A 12,604-nucleotide genomic window follows, 5' to 3' on the forward strand; every position below is an offset into this window, starting at 1 on the left:
CTTAAAGATGTAAAAATTGACGATTCAAAGTGTAACAATGTTACCTACTGAATAAACATATTTTTGAGTTTGAATTTGTTGGGATTGATGACTACTTCATTTAACAAATCGAATGTCACCCTGGATTCACGTTAATGATGATAAAGAAAGTAGTGATGAAGATGACTGATTGTGTCATTATTATATACAATCAAAAGAAAGTAAGTAGAGGTACTGTTTGTTGGATGAAACTGTAAGATGTGTATTTAGTAATAGCTTGAGAAGGAGGGCTCATAGCTATTTAGTTAAGGTGACTTTCAATTTTGTGAGGAGGGTTCACAATTATTTTAATTATCGTATATAAGAAGGAAGGTTCACACTCAATTGCTTTGCAATAGTTCGTGAGAAAGAAGGGTTTGCGAACTATTGCCAACTTGAATAGCTTTATAATGTTATGATTATTTTAATTATCGTATATAAGAAGGAAGGGTTTGTATACGATAGTTACAAGTGTGAGAAAGAAGGTTCACACTCGTTGCTTTGCAATAGTTCGTGAGAAAGAAGGGTTTGCGAACTATTGCCAACTTGAATAGCTTTATAATATTATGATTATTTTAATTATCGTATATAAGAAGGAAGGGTTTGTATACGATAGTTACAAGTGTGAGAAAGAAGGTTCACACTCAATTGCTTTGCAATAGTTCGTGAGAAAGAAAGGTTTGCGAACTATTGCCAACTTGAATAGCTTTGTAATATTATGATTATTTTAATTATCGTATATAAGAAGGAAAGGTTTGTATACGATAGTTACAAGTGTGAGAAAGAAGGTTCACACTCAATTGCTTTGCAATGGTTCGTGAGAAGGAAGGGTTTGCGAACTATTGACAACTTGAGTAGCTTTATATTATGATTATTTTAATTATCGTATATAAGAAGGAAGGTTTGTATACGATAATTACAAGTGTGAGAAAGAAGGTTCACACTCAATTGCTTTGCAATAGTTCGTGAGAAGGAAGGGTTTGCGAACTATTGACAACTTGAATAGCTTTATATTATGATTAGAAAGAAGAGCTGATGTTTCACCCCGTAAATGTGATTATATGTCGTTGTACTTTTAGATTTTAAGTGAAGCTTTGTAACTGTTCTCGATGAGTGTGGAATCACTTGGCCCGCCGAATGTTAGGTTTGAACATTAGACGTTTTGTCTACGTGCATGAGGACATGCACGACGTCAGGATGGTCGAATGTTAGGTTTTCTGTAATTTTGTGCGAATTTGTGTTGCCTTCATATGGCAACACTAGGAGAAAGGGTATAAAAAGGCGTGTTTGTCTTTCATTGGGGTTCTTTTGATTCGAGCACGCATCGAAGGCAGACGTACCATTTTGAACACGTGTACACTTGTGTTTGAGCACGCGTGCGTTTTGGAAATTTAGAGTAAGTAACCAATATACTTATTATTTATTATTTCAATGGTTGTTTTATTTATAGAGCATGTACCTGAGGCAGCTTTATGTATATCCAGGTATGCGTATGTTAGTTAATGATCATGTTACCGTGGTCTTATTACATTTGGAACTAAAGAAGTAGCCTTTTGTTTATATTTAATAAACAGTTTATTTTAACAGTTTTTTTTATGTGATTTAAGTGTAAGTAATAAAGAGTTTTTGAATTGTATTGTATTGTATTTTACAAACTTATGCAAATTTCAACTTTGAAAATCGAAGCCGACTTGAGATAAACATTTTGAGAGCAAGTCTTGCATTTTGTACGTAACATTTACTGCAATCGGCCATCGGGCAAGCACCTGCGCTTGCGACTGCAAACAACGAAACTAAACGGAGTGGATCGCAGTTAGAGATAACGGGCCTAAATGATAAACAACCTGAGCGTTTATGAAGGTTGGAATCGGAACCCAGTTGAACTGGGTCGGAACAGTAATGGCTACCTTTTGTCTAATAAATAGTATAATAATTATTGTAATGTTTAAAATAATAATAAATAAAAAAAGTTGTAATCATTAACGGCCTCCGTCCGTGGTCCAGTGGTTTGAGCGTTCGGCTCACGATCCGGAGGTCCAGGGTTCAAATCCCGGTGGGGACATATCACGAAAATCACTTTGTGATCCTTAATTTGATTAGGACATTACAGGCTGATCACCTGATTGTCCGAAAGTAATATGATCCGTGTTTCGGAAGGCACGTTAAGCCGTTGGTCCCGGTTATTACTTACTGATGTAAGTACGTAGTCGTTACATGAGTCATGTCAGGGGCCTATGGCGGCTCAGTAATAACCCTGACACCAGGATTAATGTGGTTGGTAGTTCACCTCACAATCCACACGATAGAAGAAGATTAATTTAGTCTTTGGGCCTTTGGCGGTTCTATATATAATAGTAACCCTGACATCAGGGTTGATGGGGTTGGTAATCCACCTCACAACCCATACGATAGAAGAAGTAGAAGAATACTTATCTACAAAATCAAAACGTGTAAGTATTACTCATGTTGTAATTTACTATTGTCGAAGTAATAAAAATGTCTACAATACCCATTGCATCTTTTAATCTTCATTACGCTCATACAAGCTTTTTACATTCAAATTCTGACATGAAAAATGTACTAAATACCGCATAAAACCTTGTCAGGTGTCAGTCTGGTGCGGTATGGACAACATTAATTCATTACATTGTCATCAATTACCGTCACAGTGTAAAAACAACTTTGCATGCCGTGAGAACAGCTTGGTGGGGTATGGGCTAAGGTAACGGCGAGAGAGATATGAAATTCTTAAATTCTTCTCTCGTGTGGGTTGTGGGAGCAATGACCGACCACATCAACCCTGGTGTCAAGATTGAATAACATTTACATAAATATACATCTATTATTTCCATATGTGACGCTTCTCATCCAGGGTTACAGTCGAACTTCTACGAAGCTGGCAAGTAAAGGGTGGCTAAGTTTTAAAAGAAGGGAGTGGAATTCTTTGCTTTTTTCTGTATTTCCGAATGCATATAACCCGAGTGCTTTCAAGGCCAGAGTGAACAGGCACCTTCTCGCTCCACCTTAGGCCTCGTCAATGCCTTCGGGCAAGTCTGAGGCCAAGAGCAAAGCCATCAAAGGTAAAGAAAAGAAAAGTTTCCAAATTACTAAAAACTATTAAAATGTCATCTCTCCCAAGGCGCGCCACAAAGCCGCATCCAGTTGCTTCCAGCCTCTTCTGCAAGTCGTCCCACCATCTTGCCAGCGGTCGACCTTCACTGCGTTTCCCTAGATGAGGTATCCACTCCAGAACACGCTTGCACCAGCGGTAGTCGGTTCTGCGACAAATGTGACCACCCCACTGCCACTTCAGTTTGCTAACTTTCAGAGCTATGTCGGTAACTTTGGTTCTCTGTCGAATCACTTCGTTCCAATCATTTCATTTATTTTAATAGTTGTTACTTGTTATCTAATAGTTCAAAACATTGTTATCAATGCAAATATACTTTATAGCCCACAACATACAAAACAAGTTTTACACACATGAACGAAAGATACAGTACGATCTGGCGACCTTATATTATGTGCAAATGCTGTGCACATTTGTAATTGGTATAAGCAGTAGTCAAGTCTTTGAATATTTTAAGATTTTTATATACAGGGTGTTAGTGACATCGTAACGAAAACTTTGAGGGGTGATTGAGGACATGATTCTGAGATGATATCAAGTGGAATTTTCCGTCGCAAAAGTGTGGAATTGAAAATAATTAAAAAAAACACAAAAATTTTCAGGAATATTCAGACTGAAAATTCCACTTGATATCAACTCAGAATCATGGTCTGAACCATCCCCTTCAGTATTCGTTACGGTGCCACTAACACCTATACCTACTTGTATGGCTACCGTATGTACTTGTGTGGGGTGTAAGTGACATCGTAACGAATACAATATAATACAATATTAGTACTCGTGATCGTACATCATTGTTTCAAACAACAGATTTCAGACATCTCTATCGAAGCGTTTTAGCGAGTCGATATTTTTGAAACAACACTTACAAAGGGGTGAAACAGGGAGGATACGTTTGTTTGGAAAATATTTTCTTTTTAACGCTATGTACTTTAAAACATCACAATACATCGTGCGAAGCCGGGGCAGGTCGCTAGTAACCTACACCTAATCTCATACGATCTATCTATACCTACTTAATTCCATACTTTGTCGACATTGACAAAATATGTGCTCATTATCGTAATTACCATACATTATTGCAACTTTATCGATCAAATTGACCTTTGACTTTCTGACAATATTGTTAAATTGACATATTGAAACGAAACGCCGAAAAAAACTGTAAATGCCATTTAAGTGACTGTTTAGTTATCAGTTTAACATTTTTCTTTTCTTAATTTTATTTTTAACGGAGAATAATAAATATTTCTCAGTTTTTTTTCGCAAAGTTGTCCGCATGATAAGCAGCAATACGTACATACTCTACATTAATATATTTTGTTTTTCAATATTTACACTTCATAAAAAACACCTCTGTGTGTGTGACGTCTGACGCTATACGATTGAAGACTAAAGTAAGACCGAGGGGGGTGAAGTAAACCTAGCTCAGACGTTGGTGGGGAGCGGAGAGTCGCCTTTATTATTCCTTATTCTATGTCTTAGGTAAGAGAAAAGATTTTATTGTTTAAAAAAGATTGGTTAGTGAGTTCTTACATAAGGAAAAGTGAACTTTCTTAAAATATTGTTTAAGTAAGTACATTCTAAGTACTTAAGTCACGCAGCGAACCAAAACCCTAGAACAACAATAGGTAAAACCTCCCAACTGCATTGAGGACCTAATATAGAAGCCACACAGACTGACCGAATGCAAACGTCCTTAAATAAAGTCTAATGGAGACTACAAACCAACTGAGGCGGAAATGACATCGGTTCCCACGACCTTGCGCGTGCGCAATCGAGGCGCGGCGCAGCCTGGACACTCCATGCAAAAATCTTGCTCTTATCATGTGCTGCCGTGCGAGCGAGACAGATAATCCACGCCCGCTCCTTACTTTAACGGCTTACGGCTCAATAGTGGCCTCTATCAGGGGGTGAGGTAAATCGAGCTCGATTCAAGCTTATATTGGTGCGGGGCGGAGAATGTCCCTTCTAAACGTAGTTTATTCTATGGCAAACTAAGTGCATGGCCACAGATTAGGTAATAGTTACAACAGCATGGCGATACTAAAAAACGCATTGCTCACTGACTTTTGAAAAAAAAATGTTTTTCAGGTTATTATGTAGAAGTACGAGGCATCTCCATTCGTGAGGGTTATATTTATTTATTTATAAATAAATTACAACATAAACATAAGCTCACGACTATATCCCAATTGGGGTAGTCAGAGGTACATCCAAGATGAACTAAGTACTCACACCTCACCGAGCTATCTGTTAGGCCAACGTGATAGGCGGTGATTTAAAATAGGAATATTTGCCACTAAGCTTGACCTTCTAGTCAATTGGTAAATCAAATTATCACTAAATTGAATAAAAGCTTTGAACACACATCTCCCTATAGAAACATAAAAAGGACAAGACCTTTATGTTCACCATACCACCACCCACGAAAAGAAATCTAAAAAAAAAACTCTTTAAAAAAACGCGCCATCAAACTTCACTAATAAACCAACAAAACGAATTCATTAAAAGCTAATTGTACAGTCATTCAAATAAAGCGCCTATTCAAAAAGTTATTTCATCGATAATTACCGGACACAAAAGGACAGAGGAACAACACTACCTCGATAAAAGAATTAAAAGGACTGCGCTTTAGAGATGCGCTTGCGCCGCCGAGTAACAAAAGATCTATATCGCGCGGGTGGCTGTCTCAACTAATGTTTAGAATGGTAATGTCAGTTTGTTTATCACGTGTGTGCGTTCAATAACAATTACAATTCAAGTAATTATAATTTACTAGGTTTTGCCCGTGGTTTTGTTCGCGTTAAATTTGGGGAAAAACGGTTCCCCTTTTCAAAAAAATTGCTGGATTCGAACCTGCGACCTGAAAGTGAGAAGCAAGCGTTCTACCAACTGGGCTAGCACGGCTCATAACGGCTAATAACCCACACATAACACGTAGTATTATTCATTTTTCTATGCTAATAACCTAGGTAGTCAAATACGCCTAATATCGACTGATAAATCACTATGCTAATGAAAGTCACAACACTGGCTTTGCACTTTGAGAGGTCTACTCATACCGCGTTTTGAATCTATTGTAAAATTGTATCTACGTATATGGATCTTTAGAACTCTGTCGCACTAACATATTTGACATTTAGTGAGACTTACAGTTCAATTTGTCAAAAAAGTTAATGTGACATGGTACCAAAGTGCATACATATTAATGGTCGTGACCGGACATAAAATCACTAATTGTATTGAACTAGACGTTCTGTTAATTTTTTTCTATCGCGTGGATTGTAAGGGCAATGACCAACCTCATCTACCGGGTTTCAGGGTTACTATTGAGCCGCCAAACGCCCCTGACATGTAACGAGTACTTACTTATGTCAGTAAGTAATAACGGGGATCCACAGCTTAGCGTGCCTTCTGAAGCATGGATCTACTTTCAGACAATTAGGAGATCAATCTGTAATGTCCTAACCAAACTAGGGATCACAAAAGTATTTTTGTGGCATGTCTCCACCGGGATTGGAACCCGGGACCTCCGGATCGTGAGCCCAACGCTCAACCACTGAATCAAGAAGGCCGTCAAGTCCGTTTAATATCAAAGCAGTCTCTTTAATATTGAGTACCTACTAAAAAAAATATGTAAACGATGTTTATATGAAAATTATAACCTATAATACCTCTATTTTAATAAATAAATAATTTTACAATAATAATGCCTTATAAGATTGCAAGCAAGCCCGCAGGCGTCGAGTAGTATTACAAATAAATTATTTTTAATTGAAATGTCAGTCAATGCCGCACTCCTCTATGTTTTTTTGTTCCATAGAACAGATGTGTGGGCAGATTAGGAGCAAAGAGAGCTGAAAGTAGTATTTGTATAGGATAGGATAAAGGAATCTTTATTACTTTTTTATCTTAAGATATAAAAGGAGAAAATGACTTAATCAGAGCAGTAGGAGCACTTCCCTTGGCTGTGCATAGCAGCGGGATGACGGTACGGTCACGAGCATTAATATGTATACACTTTGGTACCATGTCAAATTACCTTTTTTGACAAATTGAACTGTAAGTCTCATTAAATGTCAAATATGTTAGTGCGACAGAGTCCTAAAGTGGGTACATTATATTGCTCATGACTGTACTACAGGATGTTTTTATTCATTCAGCTATAGAACAGCTCTAGTTTTTTTTTTAAGAAAAAGAGAAGTAACTCCATAATACACGTTTTAATTTTCGACTGCGTTTTTTATTACCCACACAACAAAATATTTATTAAAAACATAACTTTCAAATTTCGAATAAATTCGAAAACAAATGAATGTCGCTTTAACTCTCAAATAATATAATACTTTGGTGCATATAAATAGAACTCTTAATTCTACTACGGGATCTTTAATACATTTTGTTTCATATATTCAATTCTTGGACAGTAAAAGTGCGTTGCGGTAGGTCTCGAGAAGAATAAATTATACAAATTATAACATTAACGGGCTCATTTGGAAACGGTTGCCAGAATGAGTAACCTGGTTGTTATAATGAGATGTTATAATAATTTGATGCGTGTCTTTGGGAATATGTTTTGTTATTAAGACTAATTTTCGGCCTGTTTTCTCGCTAAGTTCGGCAAAATCTCCCATGGAAATGTCCCAATTAGCAAAGAAATTGAGCTTAATTTGTGCGACTTCTACAGAAGTAATTTGTTCCTAAAAAGTTCCTCTGTTCACACAGCCCTTACTTATTGGGGCGACAATTCACGAGAGGATAATAATTCGGACCGGAGCCTGGGTCACTTCCCGGACGGTACTTTGTACGGAGTGACAAAAATCATTTTTTTCACGAGTGCTGCGATACCGCGTAAATGCAAGCGAGACGGACACTTCGCCCGCTCTCTCTCTTACTCCTTAGCGGCATCTAGCTAAATGGCCAGAAATTTAAACAGACTAAAAAAAAGTTTTTTTCTTTCTCTCTAAAATAAGGTCCAGAAGGAGTGAGCTATAGCCAGATCGGCGCCCGATCATAAAAAAAATACTGTCCGATACAAATTAGTACGGAGCGGAGAGTTGACGTTCTATACGTAGTATATATTATTTACCTAGCTAGGAAAAACGTGTTAACCATTACCACACCCCGGACACTTCATACAAACAACCTCGATTTACATAGACACTACACATTGACATTATCGTACACGTGCATCTGTGTGTGTGACGTCTGAGGGCTGCCAATTGACAACATTTCATTTTTACTAAGGTGCCTTAAATCGAAAACCATTTCGAGATATTTCTATGATTTACACAAAACACATTTTTTCAGATTTTTTAATTCAGTAATAATAGAAATATATTGAAAAATCCACGAGGTCAGAAGAGGAAGGCATAATAAGTTCAGACCTTTACATAAAAATTATAAAAGAAGTAAATGTCATACATAACATGACACTTTGTGGCTTTTTGGCGGGAAACGGGAACGGGACAGTTGCTTTCTTCATTGAATGATCTAAATAATTAATACGAAGTGGTGTTTTGTGGTTAATGATCGCATTAAGTTAGTCGGAAAACATTCGCGAGTGTTATTATAGAAATAGAAATAGAAATACTCTTTATATCGGAGTGTTTAATAAACAAAGTGTATCTACCTATTTTCGCTTCGTGCCAAGAAGCCGCTTCATAACCCGAAAGTTTATGCGGACTTTTGAGTTAATTCGTTTGGGGTTCGGAGTAGGAGTCTGCTCCGAGGGTGGAGGCTTAGGTTTCATCATCATCACCTTTCATCATTTCATTAATCATCAAGAAAAAAAATACGTAAGACATGGCTGTATGGGCATAGTTCCCTTTGCCTTACCCTTCGGGGAAAATCAAAACAAAAAAAACATGACACTTTGTTTGCGACTTGTTTTAAATACGCATGCAAAGGTACATTACATTATACTGCCTTCATTCTATCAATGGCAGAATCCAATTTTCAAAAAATATTTTTTGTAACTTCTAGTGGAAAAATCTTGAAAAGAAAAAATACGTGTCTTCTATTTAAACAAATACTTTCGAAATAGCACAAAAAAACCACGGCTCAAAAATTTGAAATGTTGTCAATTACTCCTTCAGTCCTTACTTAGGTAGGTAGGTAGTACCTACTACTTACGATACATGCTTTTATAAAAATCAGTAATATTTATTTATTTATTACACGAATCACAAACAAGAAATGAAGGTTGACAATATAAATAAATAGGCTTTACACGTGACTTAAAAAAACACTGAACTAATTAATTATATTCACATTATTTTTACACTGAGCACTTAGCCTAGGTTCAATTTTATTGCAAATGACTATGAAAAATAAATATTTATAGGCCCCGCGCTAGTATATTTACTGTGAGATCAAAATATTCGAATTAGACAAAAGAATGTCGCCGTCCAAATTTCAAAATTCGAACGTTTAAAGTGATAACCATCGGGTCCACAGGATGACCTGTCCAGTCCATGCGAATTTTTCGATCTATATTGTCATTACGACGTCGCCGGCGCCAGCCATAGTATAAGAAGACCAGGTATGCTCAATCCTATAACAAGCCGCCATTGCTAGCCCATTGATGACGTAAGTGTTACCATTCAATTATTATTGGTATCTCCAACATTCCAAGGACGTAATTTTTTTGAAAATTAATCGAATTACTGACTAATGTATTTAGTTAATATTAATTGTCACATACATATATAAAAATAATTAAAACTGTAAGTATTAAATCTTTTAATAAAAGTTCAATATTTCCATGCAAAGTAAATTAAAAACATTGGTAGTGGGTAATTTTATTTTATGAAATGGCAACGCAGGGTGGGATGACGTCAGCTGGGCTAACCTTGAAATGTTAAAATGTTAGCTGTCACTTTTCAGCATAAGTACCTGGTTTTCTTATAACATGGCGCCATCTATCTGGGACATTATCCCAGACCCGCTCAAATCCCGCCCGAGACATTATTCAATTTAATTTTCTCTATATGTGTTTCCTACCTAAATCCTTAATTCCAAATACTAAAGTCCTATAACCATTCTAAGAACGTAATCTACTGCACAGATCTACATATATATAGACGACCAGATGACCTTCACTTCACATAGCTTAAGTTCTAAGCTATTAACTTGCCATAGTTACACTATAAGGAAAACTATAACTTACATAGTAATGGTTATGTTTGTAATTTGTATTGATTTTACCTTAGGCGATTATGTAGGTTTTTCTGTGGTCTGTAACAAAGAAAATAGAATTATTAATTAATGCGGCGTAGATGTGTTGCGTGCGAGTGAGACTGACATTCTGTGCTCTTCCCCTAACTTCTTAGCGGTTTAGGCCGGGTTTCCACTGACGCGGAGATGGGCGGAGAAGAGCGGAGATGTGTGGATTTGACCAATCACAGCGTTCGAGAGAGCGAAAAACGAAGACGCTCTGTCACTCTCTCCCTCACGGTGATTGGTCGGTTCCTGCACATCTCTCGCGTCAATGGAAACGCAGCCTTACGGACATTTAAGATTAAAGTAAGACCCACGGGAGGTCGGCGCCCGATAGGAATTGGTGCGGGGCGAAGGGTTACCGTTCTATACGTAGTATTGTTCTTTAGTATATGCCACAGTGCCGGGAGATTTAGAATGGGAATTCATTTCCTTGTTACAAACGAGAAAACAGACAGATGGGGACAGTAGGAACTAAAGATGATAATGACGATACGTCAATAGTTGTGGTCATGTTTGCAGAATATAGATCGATCTCTGTCGTGTTTCAGCTTATTAGGAGTCAGCTTTGTTTTGAAGAGAAATGTGATAAAAGTAACGGCCTTTTTACCCGACTGCGCCGAAGCAAAAAGGAGGGTTATGTGTTTGACGGGTATGTATTATATGTACATATACCTATGTATGTATGTATGTATTTATTAATGCATGTGTGTGTACGTCTGTTCCAACCTAACTTCTAAACCATCTGTCAGAATAAGACAAGTGAGGTGTCACTGGATCGTCGTCTGCCAACCATTGCCCAATGGCTCAAATTAGCTTCAAAACGTTTTTTCGATTCTGCTCCACACCACCCAAATCTCCTGGTAGTTGCGGCTTCCGAATACATTCCGCTTAGGGACGGCACTGAAAAGTATCGGCGTCCGAAGGACGTAATATACGATCCCGACGACCCAATTACTCTAGCCATAGAGGCAGCCAATCATCTCGCGACACCAAACATTTCAGGACCCCGATACCGACCCCGCCGGCGGGGTGACGATTTCCCTTATTCAGCGCTTGTCGCTATCGACCCGCTAGGGTCGATTAATTCTTTCAAATATTTTTTCTCTCAGACGACGCCCTGAGCCGAGGTTCGCGCCCAACTGGGCACCCTCAGGCCTGTTGTCTTAAACGTTGTACCGGGTGAGAGCCTTCAGCGCTCCCCATTGGTCCGGCCAAGTAGTTAATGCCATCTGCGGCAAATCTACAATAAGCTAGATCAAAAAAAAATCTGGATCGTCGTCTTGATCGTCCGGTGGTTATAGGCTGACAATTAGATCAGTCCGATGGTTAGATGTGACGTCACGCTAAAATCAATGTGGCGCCCTCTAGAGGACATAAACCGAGGAAGAATATTTTTCTAATGTACTTATAATTATGGATATTAATCTGAAATAAATATTTTGAATTTGAATTTATCCAAGACTTAATTTGCCCATTTCCAATATGTATATAATTCTAGCTTTTATCCGCGGGCGCGGATGTTGTGTGGGTGCTTGTATTAACTCAATAAATACATTTAATTAATAACATAACTGACATACTCCGGGTAAGTTTTATTAATTATAAGGGGGTAAATCGGTTGCCTTATGGTTGTTGGAAGAAATTTTGCCATGTGCTTAGTTAAGAGTCTTTTGTAAATATTTCCTTTTGTTTTGGTCCAATAAAGTAATTTGTACAGGAGTCCTTTGAAATAATCTGGGCGCCATCCCACTCGCGTCAGACAGAGCACTGCGCGGCAGAAGGCAAGAGGGAAACCACTGCCCTATTTTTCCCTAAAAAGTAGCATGGAGAATTCTACACCGACAAGAGCGTGGCTCTTAAATTAGTGATAATTGTAAAACGGAGTGGCAAAGTTAGTATGAAACTTTTATACTTAGTATTACAACTAAGTACCTTTCTCGCGAACGAAGTGGCGGGTAACAGTTAGTCACTAACTAATCAACACGCAATCGACATGAGGCAGTGAGGCGCAGGTTATTGACAATAATGATCAATGATCCGACAAGCCACGGTCAGATTGGCTCGTGGATAAGCCGCTCAGTGGAGCAATGTTATAATTACCGACATATCCGTGTTATGCTATTGTTTTGTGGTCAGGAAGCCTTGGGAGCTTTTGTAGGTTATTGTGTGGAAAAATTATGTAACAACACAATATTCAAATACAAATATAAATCTTTATTGGTAACACAA

At 37.8% G+C, this 12,604-nt stretch overlaps 1 protein-coding gene across 4 annotated transcripts in view; it reads right to left on the reverse strand.

The window, feature by feature from the left end:
* LOC126372532 (uncharacterized) overlaps positions 1-12,604 on the reverse strand; it is a 163,241-nt gene that overhangs the window by 76,445 nt on the left and 74,192 nt on the right. For 3 of the 4 annotated variants that reach the window (XM_050018347.1, XM_050018348.1, XM_050018349.1), the window contains one exon: positions 10,361-10,390. The exons of the other annotated variant lie outside the window; for it this stretch is intronic. The gene's annotated coding sequence lies outside the window, so the exon portion shown is untranslated. The remainder of the gene's footprint in view (positions 1-10,360; positions 10,391-12,604) is intronic. 4 annotated transcript variants of the gene reach the window in all.

This window comes from Pectinophora gossypiella, chromosome 14, assembly GCF_024362695.1.
Source record: "Pectinophora gossypiella chromosome 14, ilPecGoss1.1, whole genome shotgun sequence".
Classification (NCBI taxonomy): domain Eukaryota; kingdom Metazoa; phylum Arthropoda; class Insecta; order Lepidoptera; family Gelechiidae; genus Pectinophora; species Pectinophora gossypiella.